At 43.8% G+C, this 20,727-nt stretch overlaps 1 protein-coding gene across 1 annotated transcript in view; it reads right to left on the reverse strand.

Annotated features, from left to right (window-relative positions):
- The window catches only part of LOC141075867 (cyclic AMP-responsive element-binding protein 3-like protein 3), a 227,420-nt gene that overhangs the window by 193,347 nt on the left and 13,346 nt on the right, over positions 1-20,727 (reverse strand). Inside the window, exon 2 of the mRNA XM_073563031.1 lies at positions 5,120-5,247. The gene's annotated coding sequence lies outside the window, so the exon portion shown is untranslated. The remainder of the gene's footprint in view (positions 1-5,119; positions 5,248-20,727) is intronic.

Raw genomic sequence — 20,727 nt, forward strand, 5'->3', positions numbered from 1 at the left:
CATCAGACCTCAACGGTGAAGGGAAAAATGAACTCACAACAGTACCTCCCCCTTGAGGAGGGGTCACCGAACCCTCATCCATGCCACCAGGGCGATCCGGGTGAGCCCGATGAAAGGCACGCACCAATATTTCGGCATGAATATCAGAGGCAGAGACCCAGGAATTATCCTCCTGACCATAACCCTTCCACTTAACCAAATACTGGAGTCTCCGTCTAGCCAGACGGGAATCCAGTATCTTCTCTACCTCATTTCCCATGTTACCTTCAACCAATACAGGGTCAGGAGGTGCCACCACAGGAACTACTGGTTCAACAAACCTCTTCAACAAGGACTTATGAAACACATTATGAATTTTAAATGTGACAGGAAGAGCCAACCGAAAAGAGACCGGATTAATAATCTCCAAAATCTTGTAAGGTCCAATAAATCTAGGCTTAAACTTAGGAGAAGCCACCTTCATAGCGATATTTTTTGATGACAACCAAACCATATCACCCACCTTAAACTGGGGACCAACGGTCCTATGCCGGTTGGAAAACCCCTGGGCCTTTTCCTGGGAGAGAGACAACTTATCCACTACTTGGTCCCAGATCTGGTGCATTCTCTCCACCACAGTGTCAACACCTGGGCAGGCAGAAGGCTCACCTGCCCTGAAGAAAATCGAGGGTGAAACCCAAAGTTACAAAAAAAAGGTGACATCAAAGTGTCAGAACTAGCTCTATTATTTAAAGCAAATTCGGCCAAGGGCAAAAATGAAACCCAATCATCCTGATCGGCAGAAATAAAACATCTCAAATACGACTCCAAAGTCTGGTTTGTTCTCTCCGTCTGCCCATTGGTCTGAGGGTGAAACGCAGAGGAGAAGGACAACTGAATTCCCAGCTTGGAACAGAAAGTCCTCCAAAATCTAGACACAAACTGAACTCCTCTGTCAGATACAATGTTCTCAGGAATCCCGTGCAAGAGAACCACCTGTTGCAAAAACAAGGGCACCAACTCAGAGGAAGATGGCAACTTAGGGAGTGGTACAAGATGGACCATCTTAGAGAATCTATCACAAATCACCCAAATAACAGTCATTCTCTGAGAGACAGGCATATCAGAGATAAAATCCATTGAAATATGGGTCCATGGCCTCCTGGGCACCGGCAAAGGCATCAACAAGCCACTAGAGCGAGAACAAGGTTTAGACCGGGAGCAAGTCCCACAGGACCGCACAAAATTCCTGACATCATGAGACAAGGCGGGCCACCAAAAAGACCGACTCACCAGATCTCTAGTACCAAAAATACCTGGATGACCAGCCAATGCAGAGCAATGAACTTCAGACATCACTCTCTTCCTCCACTGGTCAGGAACATACAACTTTCCACTGGGACAACGCTCAGGTTTGTCCTCCTGAAACTCTTCCAGAGCACGTCTCAAATCGGGCGAGATGGCAGAAAGAACTACCCCCTTGCCTAAGATGGTAGCAGGCTTAGTCACAACAGGAGAATCAGCAAGGAAACTCCTAGAGAGGGCGTCTGCCTTGACATTCTTAGTGCCCGGAAGAAAAGAGACCACAAAATCAAAACGCGTGAAAAACAAGGCCCACCTAGCCTGTCTAGGATTCAAGCACTTGGCCGACTCCAGGTAAATCAAATTCTTGTGGTCAGTAAGGACCACGACTTGGTGTTTGGCTCCCTCCAACCAATGTCTCCACTCCTCAAATGCCCATTTCATGGCCAACAGTTCCCGATTCCCCACATCATAGTTACGTTCGGATGGGGAGAACTTTCGGTAAAAGAAAGCACAAGGATTCATTTTAGATGTCACAGGATCTTTTTGGGACAACACCGCTCCTGCACCAATCTCAGAAGCGTCCACCTCCACCTGAAACGGGAGTGAGACATCAGGTTGCCGCAAAACCGGAGCAGAAGTGAAACTTCGCTTCAGCTCCTGAAAGGAAGAAACAGCCTCCGGAGACCAATTTAGCACATCAGCACCCTTCCTAGTCAAATCAGTCAATGGCTTGGCAATACCAGAAAAATTAGCTATAAATTTCCGATAAAAATTAGCAAAACCCAAAAACTTCTGGAGGGCCTTCAAAGAGGTGGGCTGAACCCAATCATAAATGGCCTGTACCTTGGCAGGGTCCATTTCAATAGTTGACGGAGACAAAATAAATCCCAAAAATGAAATCCTCTGTACCCCAAAAAGGCATTTCGATCCCTTGACATACAGGGAATTCTCCCTCAAAATCCGGAACACAGTCTGAACATGTTCCACATGAGAGTCCCAATTCTAGGAGAAGATCAAAATATCATCCAGATAGATAATCAAAAATTTATCCACAAAGTCTCGGAATATATCGTTCATGAAGCACTGGAAGACAGAAGGGGCATTAGTGAGCCCAAAAGGCATCACCAGGTACTCAAAATGTCCCTCTGGAGTATTAAACGCCGTCTTCCATTCATTCCCATGCTTAATGCGAATAAGATTATACGCCCCCTGAGGTCAAGCTTGGTAAACCAGCAAGCACCTTTAACTCTGGAGAATAGATCAGAAATCAGGGGTAAAGGATACTGCTATTTAACAGTAATTTTGTTGAGGGCACGATAGTCAATACAAGGCCTTACTGAACCATCCTTTTTAGCCACGAAAAAAAACCCAGCACCTAAGGGTGAAGAGGATGGTCTAATATGACCCTTCTCCAACGACTCCTTAATATAGGATCGCATAGCCTCGTGCTCGGGTATAGACAAATTGAAAAGCCGACCCTTGGGGAATTTACACCCTGGGTTCAGCTCAATTGCACAGTTATAACTCCTATGAGGAGGCAAAGACGCAGACTCATTCTCACTAAATACATCATAAAAGTCAGCCAAATAGTCAGGAACATCATGCGACTTGGGAGAGGTGGAGAAAACAGGAGCATCACTAAGGGCACACCGACAACCCCAACTCACCACAGACAAAGATTTCCAATCCAGAACTGGATTATGGATTTGCAACCAGGGAAACCCCAGAACAATGGTATCATGCAAATTATGCAACACCAAAAATCTGCAATTTTCTTGATGGTCTGGGGCGACCCGCATTACCATCTGGGTCCAAAACTGAGGTTTATTCTTTGCCAAAGGAGTAGCATCAATACCCCTCAAAGGGATAGGCGTCCGCAGAGGTGTCATAGGAAATCCACAACGTTTAGCAAAATCCAAGTCCATCAGGTTCAGAGCTGCTCCCGAATCCACAAAAGCCTTGGCGGAAAATGTGGACAGGGAGCAGATCAGAGTAATTGCCAGAAGAAACTTAGGTTGAACACCACCCACAGAAAACGTGTGTGCACAACATTTCTCTCGTTTAGGGCAGACAGAAATAATATGCGAGGCATCTCCACAAAAAAAACACAGCTTATTACGCCTTCTGAACTCCTGACGTTGCGCCCTAGACAAAACTCTATCACATTGCATAGGTTCAGACATTTGTTCAACAGGTGGCAAGATCTCTCGTGTAGTTTTGCGTTCACGTAAACGCCGATCCACCTGAATGGCTAATGACATAGAATCGTCAAGACCAGAGGGAACAGCAAATCCCACGATAGTATCTTTTACAGTTTCTGACAAACCCTTCCGAAAGAGGGCTGCCAAGGCACAATCATTCCAGGTAGTAAGGACCGCCCACTTTCGGAATTTTTGACAGTACAACTCTGCCGAATCCCGACCCTGGCTTAATGCCAACAGGGTCTTTTCAGCCTGATCAATAGCATTAGGTTCATCATACAACAACCCCAATGCTTGAAAAAATGCATTCACATTATTCAGAATAGGATCATCAGGTTTCAAAGAAAACGCCCAATCCTGGGGATCGCCGCGCAGCAAAGAGATTACATTTTTAACCTGCTGCGCGGAGTTCCCCGACGAGTTACTGTTGTGAGTTCATTTTTCCCTTCACCGTTGAGGTCTGATGAACTCCCTCCTCTGGTGAAGGAAGGTAGTGAGGCTGATTACCAAACACCTGTGCAGCTAGTTGATGACTTGGTGGTTGGTGATTCTGTTATGATGAGTCACCGAAGGAGGAAAAAACAAAATACTAGCTAAGTCCAGAAAAACCAGAGAGGTTGGCAGCTATCGGATTGCAGACCCCTGAAACTATCCACAACAACTAGCAGTAGCCGTGGGGGGTTCCTACGGTGCCCTAGACCCCTCGATCACAGCCGGAGAACTACATAGCCTAAAGACAGAAAGGGGAAAAACTAAACTGCCCCAGAGCAGACCCCAAAGCAATAGGCAGCCCCCAACATATAATGACGGTGAAGCAAGATGAAAACACTAACACAGATAGAAAGATAGGTTGAGCAAATGATGGGGCCCCAGCTAACTAAATAGGACAGGATAGGAAAGCTGCTGTCTGCCATCCGCAAAAACCCTATAAAAATGAGCCAACCGACTGATAGGAAAAACAGGCCCTGAAGTCGCTAGGCTTCAAAAGACTATATCAGCACTCAGGTATATTCTGAAGACAGAGCAAAATATCAACAGATCAGAGACAAAAATGGAATTCAGCTCACCCCTGGCCGGGGATGGCAGAACTCCCAAAAAAACAAGGCAAAACAAAAACAAAACTGAAGTGTACAAAGCAGAGCATAAAAATTTAGCTTTGAGACGCAGGAATCAGACTGGTCTCCAAGAATCCAGCAGGATCACCAGCAAGGAAGAAGGGCGTCGGCTGCCTTATATCCAGTCCTCAATTCCAGCCACCCAGTCATCATCTAGCTGCCCAGGTGTTTGGTAATCAGCCTCACTACCTTCCTTCACCAGAGGAGGGAGTTCATCAGACCTCAACGGTGAAGGGAAAAATGAACTCACAACACTAGCGCCTGTTTAGAGCGCTGGGAGCCTCGCTGATCGTTGGCTCCCGCTGCCACATGCAGCGATGCGCGCTGGCCAGTGGGAGAGCAACGATGAAAAAATGGCCCAGGACAATGCTGCACGATCAGCGATACCCGGGGGGGCAGTCGCTGATCACCGTTACACAGCGATCTCGCTGGCGAGATCGCTGTGGTGTCACAAAACCATCGATCTCGCTGGCGATCTCACTGTGTGTGGCGAGGCATTAAATGGTCGTGACAGCTTACCTGTTGTCCCTTGGTCACCATTTTCCAACGCCAATTCCTCCAAGATTTCAATGGCCTGTAATTCTCTTTCAGTCCAATCAGATTCAACCGAGTTTCATCTCCCAAAAATCCTCTTAAAGACCGACTTTCTGGCAAACAAATTCAAATCAATTAATGCTGTCAACAAATCAAATTTTTTCGATGGAGAAAAGTTAACACACAAACTCAGCTCATCAATTTCAGTAGGAGAGAGTGGTTTATCAGATACCGTATATACTCGTGTATAAGCCGACCCGTGTATAAGCCAACCCCCTCCTAATTTTGCCAAAAAAAAAATGGGAAAACTTATTGACTCGAGTATAAGCCTAGGGTGGAAAATGCAGCAGCTACTGGTAAATTTCAAAAATAAAAATAGAGACCAATAAAAGTAAAATTAATTGAGACATCAGTAGGTTAAATGTTTTTGAATATCCATATTGAATCAGGAGCCCCATATAATGCTCCATACAGTTCATGATGGGCCCCATAAGATGCTCCATACAAAACACACCCCATATAACGCTGCACAAAGTTTAATAATGCCCCCATAAGATGCTCCATAGAATAATATGCAACATATAGTGCTCCATAAAGGTTATGTCCCCATAAAATGCTCCATAGAATATGCCCCCATATGCTGCCCTCATAAGATGCTCCATATATTATGCCCCCATATGCTGCTGCAAAAAAAAATGCCATACTCACCTCTCCTCAGGACCCAGCACCTGAGATATTCACCTGTCCCCCGTTCCCACGCTGCTCACCGCTGTCTGCCACGTCATCTGCCAGTGACGTTCAGGCAGCAGAGGGCACGGCGCGCACTAACCACGTCACCGCGCCCTCTGCTGGCTAAACGTCATTGACAGAGGATGCAACAGACAGCGGTGAGCAGCGATAGACCCGGGACAGGTGAATATCGCTATACTTACCCCCTCCTGGCACGGTCTCTGCAGCCCTGCTTCTAAACTGTCTCTCTTCCTGCCTTCAGCAGTCACGTGGTACCGCTCATTACACTCATGAATATGCGCATATTCATGAGTTTAATGAGCAGTACCACGTGACCGCTGAAGGCAGGAAGGGAGACCGTGGAGAAACAGGGGGCTGCAGAGACCATGCCAGGGGGGTAAGCATGATCTGTGACACCCCCGCTCCCCCTCCCCCACGACCCTCCCAGGTATATGACTCGTGAATAAGCCAAGAGGGGGACTTTCAGCCCAAAAAAATGGGCTGAAAATCTCAGCTTATACACGAGTATATACGGTAATTAGATATCTGACTCCTAACACCCACCCTCTTGAAAACCAGAATATATCTATATACAGAGAGAGTCAGAGTCCTTTCAATTTTTTGTAATGTTTCAAATGATAACAAAAACACATTTACTGGTTAAAAGATTTATTTTTACAGAACATAGCAGTCAAACTATAGTGTTTAAACAGAAACAAAAAATAGGACCATTCTTAATGTTGTTCCTGAAGACTTATATCCGTGATGTCCATGAGTGTCGAGTTGTAAAGCCAAACGTACGACTCCTCAATTAGCATGACACAGACTCCAAATCCAACTGTGAATAAGTCAAGATGGTCACCGACACCGGCTACATTACTCCGAATCCGAATAAAGAGCCCTGGTGATGTCTCCTGTCAAGTGGATGTTTGCTGTTGAGGCTGTGAACCACCAACACAGGAGTATTGCCATGACAAAGGACCTTCGGAAGTCATGAAATAATCCGCAAAGGTTTCTCAAACATGCAAACCACTCATGTTGGGACCTGCAGGACCCCAGCTCATTGCTCTATCAAAAGGTTCATATAGTGTCTCCACATCTACTTCAGGACTGTAGTCCCTACCATAATTGTGAAGAACACAGCAAGCTTTTACTACATAATCAACTGTATTAATATCCAACTGTATGGCGGTCCTTAAGATCCTCCACTGACTAAGTATGATTCCGAAGGTGCATTCCATAACTCGTCGTGCCCAGCTCAGCCTAAAGTTAAAAATCCTCATCTGGGCATTCAGTCCCCTTCGTGGATATGGGTGCAGCAGGTTTGTCATAATGGGAAAAGCCTCATCCGATACCATGACAAAAGGGACTGGATGTGTGGTCCCTGGAAGAGGTTGAGGGGCTGGGAGCGTAATGCCATCTCGGAGAATTTGCAGTCCAATCTGAGAAGTTCACAACACCCGGGAGTCACCCGTTCTGCCATAGGCACCAACATTGATGGTCACAAACTTGTAATTTGTATCAGCCACCGCCATCAGGATCACCGAGAAATATTTTTTAAAATTGTAGACGACTGATCTGGACCACGGTGGCTGAAACACTCTTACATGCTTTCCGTCAACTGCACCTATGCAGTTCAGGAAGTTGGCAACAGTCTGAAAGCCTGCTGCAACCTGGCGCCAAGTCTCCTCGGTTGGGGAAGGCATCACTATGGGCTGCAATTTCTGCCAGATAACATCGCATGTGCTTCTAACAATTTTAAAAATGGTTGCCTTTCCAACTCTAAATTGAAGATGCAGGGATGCAAAGCTCTCTCCTGTGGCCAAAAATCTGAAACAAGAAAAAAAAAAATTAGTCAACATAAATATAAGTGATTGTTAGCAGCGGCAAGGTGGTATTAGTACAGCTTATTTAGAAAATAATAATGGAGCAATGCTGACATCACCTGACCGCTGCAAACAATCACTGGGTGCATTGTTCTGGTGTGTACTGGAATGGTGACACAACTGTTATTGCAAACAAAACATTTCCTTTACCGCAAGGTGGTGAGCAGCCTTTCCTCAGTACAGATAACCTGACTCATCACGGTATCCTGAAGGGTTAAATGTGGGCGAAGAATTTGAATCAAATCATCAAAGAAATTGATGGGAAGCCGGCAAAATGCCAAAAACTTTTCTGGATATCTGTATAAAATGATTTATAAAAACAAATTTTAAAATTTTAATTGTGAACCAAAAAAAAAAAAATAACAAAAAACTAACCTGCGCAAATCATAGTACAGATTCATAAAGTGACCCTTTTCTGTACGCTCCTCAAGGGAGGGGGTGAATCCAGAACGTGTCCCTGTGTCGTGCTCGTTGCTGCGTTCCAAAAAAAAAAAAAAATATATATATATATACACTCACTGGCCACTTTATTAGGTACACCTGTCCAACTGTGTGTTAAGACTTAATTTCTAATCAGCCAATCACATGGCGGCAACTCAGTGCATTTAGGCATGTAGACATGGTCAAGACAATCTCCTGCAGTTCAAACCGAGCATCAGTATGGGGAAGAAAGGTGATTTGAGTGCCTTTGAACGTGGCATGATTGTTGGTGCCAGAAGGGCTGGTCTGAGTATTTCAGAAACTGCTGATCTACTGGGATTTTCACGCACAACCATCTCTAGGGTTTACAGAGAATGGTCCGAAAAAGAAAAAAAATCCAGTGAGCGGCAGTTCTGTGGCCGGAAATGCCTTGTTGATGCCAGAGGTCAGAGGAGAATGGGCAGACTGGTTCGAGCTGATAGAAAGGCAACAGTGACTCAAATTGCCACCCGTTACAACCAAGGTAGGCAGAAGAGCATCTCTGAACGCACAGTGCGTCGAACTTTGAGGCAGATGGGCTACAGCAGCAGAAGACCACACTGGGTACCACTCCTCTCAGCTAAGAACAGGAAACTGAGGCTACAATTTGCACAAGCTCATCGAAATTGGACAGTAGAAGATTGGAAAAACGTTGCCTGGTCTGATGAGTCTCGATTTCTGCTGCGACATTCGGATGGTAGGGTCAGAATTTGGCGTAAACAACATGAAAGCATGGATCCATCCTGCCTTGTATCAACGGTTCAGGCTGGTGGTGGTGGTGTCATGGTGTGGGGAATTTTTTCTTGGCACTCTTTGGGCCCCTTGGTACCAATTGAGCATCGTTGCAACGCCACAGCCTACCTGAGTATTGTTGCTGACCATGTCCATCCCTTTATGACCACAATGTACCCAACATCTGATGGCTACTTTCAGCAGGATAATGCGCCATGTCATAAAGCTCGAATCATCTCAGATTGGTTTCTTGAACATGACAATGAGTTCACTGTACTCAAATGGCCTCCTCAGTCACCAGATCTCAATCCAATAGAGCATCTTTGGGATGTGGTGGAACGGGAGATTCGCATCAGGGATGTGCAGCCGACAAATCTGCGCCAACTGTGTGATGCCATCATGTCAATATGGTCCAAAATCTCTGAGGAATGCTTCCAGCACCTTGTTGAATCTCTGCCACGAAGAATTGAGGCAGTTCTGAAGGCAAAAGGGGGTCCAACCCGTTACTAGCATGGTGTACCTAATAAAGTGGCCAGTGAGTGTATATATATATATATATATATATAAAATAGTACATCCGATGGCAGTACCCCCACTTTGATGTGGGCTCCGGCGGTGAGCTCGCATGCAAGCCAGACAAGTCCGCTGTTTTAATCAACTGACATGTGGTCGCAATAGGCACTAGTGGAATTGCGATCCAGTTGCGCTTATTAACTTGTTAAATGCCACTGTCAAACACTGACAGTGTCATTTACATGGCGCTTACGGCCGACAGTCAGCAAATAGGCGCACCTCTGACGTCCATCACGTGATCGGGTGTCATTGGTGTGTCCATATAAAAACCAGAGGTCTCCTTGTTACCCTCTTGGCCGCGCTCATAGCAATGCTGTAATTCTGCTACATACAGATGATATGAGCGTGACCTCTATTTTGCAGAGACGATCAAACTATGGCATGTTCTAGCCTAAGGCCGGGATCACACATGCGAGAAACACAGCCGACTCTCGCATGTTAATACCCGGCACTCGGAAGCGGAGAGTGGGGCAGCATGTATTGCTAAGTGGCCGCACACTCCGCTCCTGAGTGCTGGCGGCAGTGCCAGGTATTAACATGCGAGACTCGGCCATGTTTCTTGCAGGTGTGATCCTGGCCTAACAGGGAGGCTATTGATGGATGCCAAATGTTAATTTAAATGTTTTTTCAAAATTTAAACAAACAAAAAAAAAAATAGCAGTTCAAATCACCCCGCTTTTGGCCCACTCTAAAAAAAATTTTAAAAAATAATCAAACATACACATACGCGTATTTGGTATCGTTGCGTTCAGAATCGCATGATCTATCAATAAAAAAAGGATTGACCTGATCACTAAACGGCTTAGCAAGAAAAAAATAATAAACGCATTAATTATGTTTTTTTGGTCAACGCAACACTGCATTTAAATGCAATAACTGGCAATCAAAATCTTGTATGTGCGCCAAAATGGTATTGTTAAAAAAAAAAATAAGGCGTCACCCAACCCAAGATCATGAAAAATGTAACATAGTAACATACACTCACTGGCCACTTTATTAGGTACACCATGCTAGTAACGGGTTGGACCCCCTTTTGCCTTCAGAACTGCCTCAATTCTTCGTGGCAGAGATTCAACAAGGTGCTGGAAGCATTCCTCAGAGATTTTGGACCATATTGACATGATGGCATCACACAGTTGGCGCAGATTTGTCGGCTGCACATCCCTGATGCGAATCTCCCGTTCCACCACATCCCAAAGATGCTCTATTGGATTGAGATCTGGTGACTGAGGAGGCCATTTGAGTACAGTGAACTCATTGTCATGTTCAAGAAACCAATCTGAGATGATTCGAGCTTTATGACATGGCGCATTATCCTGCTGAAAGTAGCCATCAGATGTTGGGTACATTGTGGTCATAAAGGGATGGACATGGTCAGCAACAATACTCAGGTAGGCTGTGGCGTTGCAACGATGCTCAATTGGTACCAAGGGGCCCAAAGAGTGCCAAGAAAAAATTCCCCACACCATGACACCACCACCACCAGCCTGAACCGTTGATACAAGGCAGGATGGATCCATGCTTTCATGTTGTTTACGCCAAATTCTGACCCTACCATCCGAATGTCGCAGCAGAAATCGAGACTCATCAGACCAGGCAATGTTTTTCCAATCTTCTACTGTCCAATTTCGATGAGCTTGTGCAAATTGTAGCCTCAGTTTCCTGTTCTTAGCTGAGAGGAGTGGTACCCGGTGTGGTCTTCTGCTGCTGTAGCCCATCTGCCTCAAAGTTCGACGCACTGTGCGTTCAGAGATGCTCTTCTGCCTACCTTGGTTGTAACGGGTGGCAATTTGAGTTACTGTTGCCTTTCTATCAGCTCGAACCAGTCTGCCCATTCTCCTCTGACCTCTGGCATCAACAAGGCATTTCCGGCCACAGAACTGCCGCTCACTGGATTTTTTTTCTTTTTCGGACCATTCTCTGTAAACCCTAGAGATGGTTGTGCATGAAAATCCCAGTAGATCAGCAGTTTCTGAAATACTCAGACCAGCCCTTCTGGCACCAACAATCATGCCACGTTCAAAGGCACTCAAATCACCTTTCTTCCCCATACTGATGCTCGGTTTGAACTGCAGGAGATTGTCTTGACCATGTCTACATGCCTAAATGCACTGAGTTGCCGCCATGTGATTGGCTGATTAGAAATTAAGTCTTAACACACAGTTGGACAGGTGTACCTAATAAAGTGGCCAGTGAGTGTAGTAACATAGTTATTAAGGTTGAAGGGAGACTTTAAGTTCATCTAGTTCAACCCATATCCTATCCTAACTTGCCCTAACATGTTGATCCAGAGGAAGGCAAAAAAAACCCATGTGGCAAACAGTAAGCATCACATTGGGGAAAAAAATTCCTTCCCGACTCCACACACGGCAATCAGACTAGCTCCCTGGATCAACGCAATATTAAGGAAACTAGTGTATATACCCTGTAATATTATACTTTTCAAGAAAGGCATCCAGTCACTTCTTAAATTTTAGTAGGGAATCACTCATTACAACATCATATGGCAGAGAGTTCCATAGTCTCACTGCTCTTACAGTAAAGAATCCGCGTCTGTGAGTATGCTTAAACCTTCTTTCCTCCAGACGTAGAGGATGCCCCCTTGTCCCCGTCACAGGTCTAAGAGTAAAAAGATCATTAGAAAGGTCTTGGTATTGTACCCGCATATATTTATACATTGTAATAAGATCACCCCTAAGCCTTCGATTCTCCAAACTAAATAACCCCAAGTGTAATAACCTGTCTTGGTATTGCAGACCCCCTAGTTCCCTAATAACCTTTGTCGCTCCTCTCTGCTCCCGCTCCAGTTCAGCTATGTCTTTATTATACACCGGAGACCAGAACTGTACACAGTATTCTAAGTGTGGTCGCACTAGTGACTTATATAGAGGTAAAATTATGTTCTCCTCATGAGCATCTATGCTTCTTTTAATGCATCCCATTATTTTATTTGCCTTTGCAGCAGCTGCCTGACACTGGCCACTAAATGTGAGTTTGTCGTCCACCCATTCACCCAGGTCTTTTTCAGTGACTGTTTTGCCCAGTGTTTTACAACTAAGCACTAGAGTTGAGCGATACCGTCCGATACTTCAAAATATCGGATCGGAATGGATCGGCCGATCTTTAAAAAAAGTATCGGTATCGCCGATGCCGATACCGGAAGTCCCATTCAAGTCTATGAGACTTCCGGTATCGGAATTGGAAAAACCCTTTCCTGCCCTTGTACAGCCTCATCGGGCGATGCCTGCTACCATGACAGTGATTGACACATTAGCCAATGATGGGACAGTAGTAGTCCCATCATCCGGCTAATGTGTTAAATGTAAAAAAAAAAAAAAAAAAAAATACTACATACATACTACATACATACTACATGCATGCTACATACATACTGCATGCTACATACATAGTACATATATACTACATGCATGCTACATACATACTACATACATACTACATATATACTACATGCATGCTACATACATACTACATGCTACATATATACTACATGCATGCTACATACATACTACATGCATGCTACATCCATACTACATGCTACATATATACTACATACATACTACATACATACTACATGCTACATACATACCACATATATACTACATACATACTACATATATACTACATGCATGCTACATACATACTACATGCTACATACATACTACATATATACTACATGCATGCTACATACATACTACATACATACTACATGCTACATACATACTACATATATACTACATGCATGCTACATACATACTACATGCTACATACATACTACATATATACTACATGCATGCTACATACATACTACATGCTACATATATACTACATATATACTACATACATACTACATATATACTACATGCATGCTACATACATACTACATGCTACATACATACTACATACATGCTACCTACATACATACTACATGCTACATACATACATACTACATGCATGCTACATACATACTACATGCTACATACATGCTACATACATGCTACATACATACTACATACATACTACATGCATGCTACATACAATACATTCATACAATACATACATAGACATACAGTACATATAACATAGAGTAACATACTTACCAATACTTGTCACATTGTTCCCCGAAGCCATTGTCTTTTACGGAATAAATATTAACATAACAAACCACAAAAATACTCACCCATGATCCGAAGCAGTCCACGAGTGTGTCCCACAACGATCTTGGGTAGAGAACTGCAGCATCAGCTGATGCTGCCGCTCTCTACGGGCTGAAATTCCCACACAGCTTTTACCATAAAGTGAGACTAGGGACTTTTTTTTTTTAAGTGGCGGAGGAATACAGTGCGGAAGGATACCTACCTTCCGTCATTGGATTCCTGCAGCCCATAGAGAGCGGCAGCATCAGCTGATGCTGCAGTTCTCTACCCAAGATCGTCGTGGGACACACTCGTGGACTGCTTCGGATCATGGGTGAGTATTTTTGTGGTTTGTTATGTTAATATTTATTCCGTAAAAGACAATGGCTTCGGGGAACAATGTGACAAGTATTGGTAAGTATGTTACTCTATGTTATATGTACAGTATGTCTATGTATGTATTGTATGAATGTATTGTATGTAGCATGTATGTAGTATGTATGTAGCATGTATGTAGTATGTTTGTAGCATGTAGTATGTATGTAGCATGCATGTAGTATATATGTAGTATGTATGTAGCATGTAGTATGTATGTAGCATGCATGTAGTATATATGTAGTATGTATGTAGCATGTAGTATGTATGTAGCATGTAGTATGTATGTAGCATGCATGTAGTATATGTGTAGTATGTATGTAGTATGTATGTAGCATGTAGTATGTATGTAGCATGCATGTAGTATATATGTAGTATGTATGTAGCATGTAGTATGTATGTAGCATGCATGTAGTATATATGTAGTATGTATGTAGCATGTAGTATGTATGTAGCATGCATGTAGTATGTATGTAGTATGTATGTAGCATGCATGTAGTATGTATGTAGTATGTATGTAGCATGCATGTAGTATGTATGTAGTATGTATGTAGCATGCATGTAGTATGTATGTAGTATGTATGTAGCATGCATGTAGTATGTATGTAGCATGTAGTATGCATGTAGCATGTAGTATGTATGTAGCATGCATGTAGTATATATGTGGTATGTATGTAGCATGTAGTATGTATGCGACATGCATGTAGTATATATGTAGTATGTATGTAGCATGTAGTATGTATGTAGCATGCATGTAGTATATATGTAGTATGTATGTAGCATGTAGTATGTATGTAGCATGCATGTAGTATATATGTAGTATGTATGTAGCATGTAGTATGTATGTAGCATGCATGTAGCATGTATGTAGTATGTATGTAGCATGCATGTAGTATGTATGTAGTATGTATGTAGCATGCATGTAGTATGTATGTAGTATGTATGTAGCATGTAGTATGCATGTAGCATGTAGTATGTATGTAGCATGCATGTAGTATATATGTGGTATGTATGTAGCATGTAGTATGTATGTGGCATGCATGTAGTATGTATGTAGTATGTATGTAGTATGTATGTAGCATGTAGTATGTATGTAGCATGCATGTAGCATGTAGTATGTATGTAGCATGCATGTAGTATATATGTAGTATGTATGTAGCATGTAGTATGTATGTAGCATGCATGTAGTATGTATGTAGTATGTATGTAGCATGTAGTATGTATGTAGCATGCATGTAGTATATATGTAGTATGTATGTAGCATGTAGTATGTATGTATGTAGCATGCATGTAGTATGTATGTAGCATGCATGTAGTATGTATGTAGTATGTATGTAGCATGTAGTATGTATGTAGCATGCATGTAGCATGTAGTATGTATGTAGCATGCATGTAGTATATATGTAGTATGTATGTAGCATGTAGTATGTATGTAGCATGCATGTAGTATGTATGTAGTATGTATGTAGCATGTATGTAGCATGCATGTAGTATATATGTAGTATGTATGTAGCATGTAGCATGCATGTAGTATGTATGTAGCATGCATGTAGTATGTATGTAGTATGTATGTAGCATGTAGTATGTATGTAGCATGCATGTAGCATGTAGTATGTATGTAGCATGCATGTAGTATATATGTGGTATGTATGTAGCATGCATGTAGTATGTATGTAGTATGTATGTAGTATTTTTTTTTTTTTTAACATTTAACACATTAGCCGGATGATGGGACTACTACTGTCCCATCATTGGCTAATGTGTCAGTCACTGTCATGGTAGCAGGCATCGCCCGATGGGACTTGTAGTCCCATCGGACGATGCCTGCACAGAGCCCCGGACATCAGCACAGCCCCCCGGCAGGCCGGTACAGACCCCCACAGGGTGCACAGCCCCCTGGCAGGCCGGCACAGCCCCCCGGCAGGCCGGTACAGACCCCCACAGGGTGCACAGACCACCGGCAGGCCGGCACAGCCCCCCGGCAGGCCGGTACAGACCCCGGGCAGTCCACACAGCCCCCCGGCAGGCCGCTACAGACCCCCCGGAAGGCCCGAAATGACGGCGCATCATGATGCGCACACACCGCGCATCATGATGACGTCATTTCGGCTGTCAATCAACTTTGAACTTCCGATTCCGATGCCCGATATTGAAAAAATATCGGATGTCGGTATCGGAATTCCGATACAGCAAGTATCGGCCGATACCCGATACTTGCGGTATCGGAATGCTCAACTCTACTAAGCACATAATTATACATCTTGTTCGTTCTACCCAAGTGCATGACCTTACATTTATCCCCATTAAAGCTCATTTGCCATTTATCAGCCCAAGCCTCTAGTTTACATAAATCCTCCTGTAATATAAAATTGTCCTCCTCTGTATTGATTACCCTGCAGAGTTTAGTGTCATCTGCAAATATTGAAATTCTACTCTCTATGCCACCTACCAGGTCATTAATAAATATGTTAAAAAGAAGCGGGCCCAAAACTGACCCCTGTGGTACCCCACTGCTAACCGTGACCCAGTCCGAGTGTGCTCCATTAATAACCACCCTTTGTTTCCTATCCCTGAGCCAGCTCTTAACCCACTTACACATATTTTCCCTTATCCCCATTGTTCTCATTTTATGTATCAACCTTTTGAAAAGTCCATGTACACCACGTCTACTGCATTCCCTTGGTCCAGTCTGGAACTTCATAAAAGCTTATCAGATTAGTCTGACAGGAACGGTCCCTTGTAAACCCATGTTGATATTGGGTCATAAGGTTATTCTTCTCCAGATACTCCAGTATAGTATCTCTTAGAAAACCCTCCAGGATTTTACTCACAGTTGAGGTTAAACTTACTGGTCTATAATTTCCAAGTTCATTTTTTGTCTCCATTTTGAATATTGGCACCACATTTGCCATACGCCAGTCGTGTGGTACAGACCCTGTTGTTATGGAATCTTTAAAGATTAAAAATAATGGTCTATCTATGACTGTGCTTAATTCCTGCAGTACTCGGGGGTGTATCCCATCCGGGCCCGGGATTTGTCAATTTACACATTACAGGTGTAATATTGCAAAATTGTTTTTTTTTTCTTTTTATGGAATCTTTGGAATTTACTTTCCACACTTTGCTAAAAAAGAACCTAGACATGTTTTGTGTCTATGAACATGTAATGACCTGGAGAATGAGAATTGCAGGTCAGTTGTAGCATACAGTCAGCCAAACAAAAAAGACAAACAAAAAACAAGTGTTGGATTGCACTTTTTTGGCAATTTAACTGCACTTGTATTTTTTTTTTCACATTTTATGTTACACGACATGTTAAAACCAGTAGTGTAGTTCAAAAGTACAACTTGTCACGTCAAAAGTAAGTCCTCACATGGCCATATTAATGAAAACATCATAAAATTATGGCTCTGGAAAGAAGAGGAGGGCAAACAGAAAACCCAAATCCAAATAAAACTCCAGTCATTAAGGGGTTAATATAGACAAGTCATTAAGGGGTTAATATATACTTACTGTTTGTAGCCTAATCAGCCTCATAATGAGAATTATCAAGTATATAATTCTCTTCCTTTGGATTGGCAGTAAAATTCTAGGCACTGCAGCCAAAAATGTATTAGCAAACTGGAAATGCCTTTTTTTGCCTTCCCAGAAGTCAGTTTTCAATTAGTTTTATTTCAAGTGACAACAAAAACGCAGCCTTGGGAAAAAAGCCTCAAAAACGCATTTAAAAACGCATCAAAAGCGCAGGTGACCTGCCAGTGACCTTAGGTGCAGATTTGGTACAGATTTAACCAGCGTAAAATCCTGACCAAATCCTGATGCAATCCTGACCGTGGAAACATACCCTAATACTAACTAATATATAACACAGTGGAAAATAGCAGAGATCTGCAGCATGTACTTGCAATGATCATAACCCCCACCCAGATGCCTGCCATTCACCCTCCCTTCTATTAAATCTCTCACTACTACTGAAATCTCCATCTAAGGGTACCGTTACACCTAGCGACTCACCAGCGATCCCGACCAGCAATATGACGCGGTCAGGATCGCTGGTGAATCGCTAGGTGGTCGCTAGTGAGCTGCCACTCAGGCAGATCTCACCAGCGACATCGCAGGGGACGGGGGTCACTACTTACCTGTCACACTAGGCGATCCTGCATCCTCCCGCCCGGCTCCACGCGTCGCTCGTCGTCACAGCAGGAAGCGCCGCAGGAAGTGACCGACGAGAAATGGTCCAGCAGCTTCTCGCGCGATCAGCGATAGCAAGCGGGGGAGCCGGTCGGAGGTAAGTATCACATGCAGCGATATCGCTAGCAATATCGCTGCAACGTCACAAAATCGGTGACTTTACAGTGATATTGCTAGCGATATCGCTGTGTGTAACGGGGGCTTAACAAACAAGTAATCTAATCTCTTCACAATCTTAAACTTTTAAAAGCTATCACTCTCCCTACACTACTTTCACTTTCCCTAAGGGTACCGTTACACCTAGCGATGCACCAGCGATCCCAACTAGCAATATGACGCAGTCAGGATCGCTGGTGCATCGCTAGGTGGTCGCTAGTGAGCTGCCACACAGGCAGATTTCACTAGCGACATCGCTGGGGACGGGGATCGCTACTTACCTGTCAGACGCGGCGATCCTGCGTCCTCCCGCCCGGCTCCACACGTCGCTCGTCGGCGCCACAGGAAGCGCCGCAGGAAGTGACCGACGAGGAATGAGCCAGGAGCTTCTCGCGCGACCAACGATAGCAAGCGGGGGAGCCGGTCGGAGGTAAGTATCACATGCAGCGATATCGCTAGCAATATCGCTGCAACGTCACAAAATCGGTGACTTTACAGCGATATTGCTAGCAATATCGCAGTGTGTAACGGGGGCTTTAGCTCAAACTTTTGCTCTCCCTAAGGCTACTTTCACACTAGCGTTTTTTTGCGCTGCGCACCGTGCGCAGTGCAAACGCACATAAAAAAACGCATCATGCGTTTGTGTGCTTTTTTTGCGGTTTTGGGTGCGTTTTTTTAAAATACGCATGCTTTTTTTGCGCATACATGCGCATTACCATGCGCATGTACAGTATGTGCACCCATAGACTATAATGGGTGTTTGGCTGTAAAAAAATGCATTGTGTGCGCATGCGTTTTTGGGGGGCAAGTCAGATGCACAAAAAATGCAACAGGATGCATTTTGTGCGCCCGAGCGCACACTGCAAAAAAACGCATGCGCATACAAACGCGTACGCGCGCATATGTATGCGCACCTATGCGCACCCATGTAAAAGATAGGGAAAAAAACGTATGCTTTTTTGCGCTAAAAAACTGCACAAAAAAACGCAAGTGTGAAACCAGCCTAAGCTGTTTCCGGCAATAATGAACGCAAGATGATGCCGGCGGCCTTTGAATAGTCCCTATGACGCTGGAAGGCCAGTCAATCAGAGTAATGCAACACAAAAGATGGGGCCGGCATTACAGTGATTGGCAAGCCCACCCCAGCATGTTCATTGGCTGCAAATAAAGCGCCAAACATGTTGGGGGAGGTCATTCGAATATAGCGAGGCAAACACCTATTTACTCGCTGAGTAACGAATAGCCCAAATACCTTACTATTCGTGCGAGTAACGAATATTGCCAAATGTATTCACTCAAGACTGATAATCTTCACAATACATCAGCTGAATATAGTTCTAAGTATATGACCGCGTATGGCGAATACGGTTTCTCCCCTTGGCAACCCCCATCCACACCACCACGTCAACCCCCTTTAAATAAAAACACTACAACTTAACTTCTTTGGATCATTTTGTCCACAGCGGCCAATTTTATTAACAAACAATAACATATAACAATAAGTAATAATATAATCAGTATGTAAAATATGAGGGGAGGGTTCTTGGAGCTAAAAGATCTGGTTTAAAATCTGGCAAAACAAATGAAAACTTGACCACCATGTTACCCTCAGCTGTCCATCACCAGCTCGAGGGGACCATACATCCTGTTCTGGGAGGACTACCTACCAAAACACCCGGGGTAAAACCCCATCCAGAGCCCATAACCAAATGCCAGATCAGCCCCACACCATTTCAAATTGCCTGGAATTTTACTTACAATTCCTTCACCGACCAATCAGCATCAACTCCAAGAACCCCACCCCCCGCCAACCACGAGCAGCCCTGACCACCTCAGGCACGTGAGTGCCCCAAAGCCACCAATGCCCTCTCAATCCCTTCCTGTATCGCCAATGCAAATGCCCACAAATCAATAACTATTGCATTTAAATGAACACCATCTTCCAACCAAAAATTACCAACACCCGATTCCAATTCAAAATGCCTGACGCTGAAACCCCCATTCCGGGATGCAAAACCTGATATTGCCCATTTAATTTCACCCTAGCCTATTAACCCCTTCATGACCCAGCCTATTTTGACCTTAATGACCTGGCCATTTTTTGCAATTCTGACCAGTGTCCCTTTATGAGGTAATAACTCAGGAACGCTTCAACGGATCCTAGCGATTCTGAGAATGTTTTTTCGTGACATATTGGGCTTCATGTTAGTGGTACATTTAGGTCGATAATTTTTGCGTTTATTTGTGAAAAAATCAGAAATTTGGCAAAAATTTAGAAAATTTCGCCATTTTCAAATTTTGAATTTTTATTCTGTTTAACCAGAGAGTTATGTGACAC

Source organism: Dendrobates tinctorius, unplaced genomic scaffold, assembly GCF_039654945.1.
Source record: "Dendrobates tinctorius isolate UK_male_01 unplaced genomic scaffold, ASM3965494v1 ptg000377l, whole genome shotgun sequence".
NCBI classification, from domain to species: domain Eukaryota; kingdom Metazoa; phylum Chordata; class Amphibia; order Anura; family Dendrobatidae; genus Dendrobates; species Dendrobates tinctorius.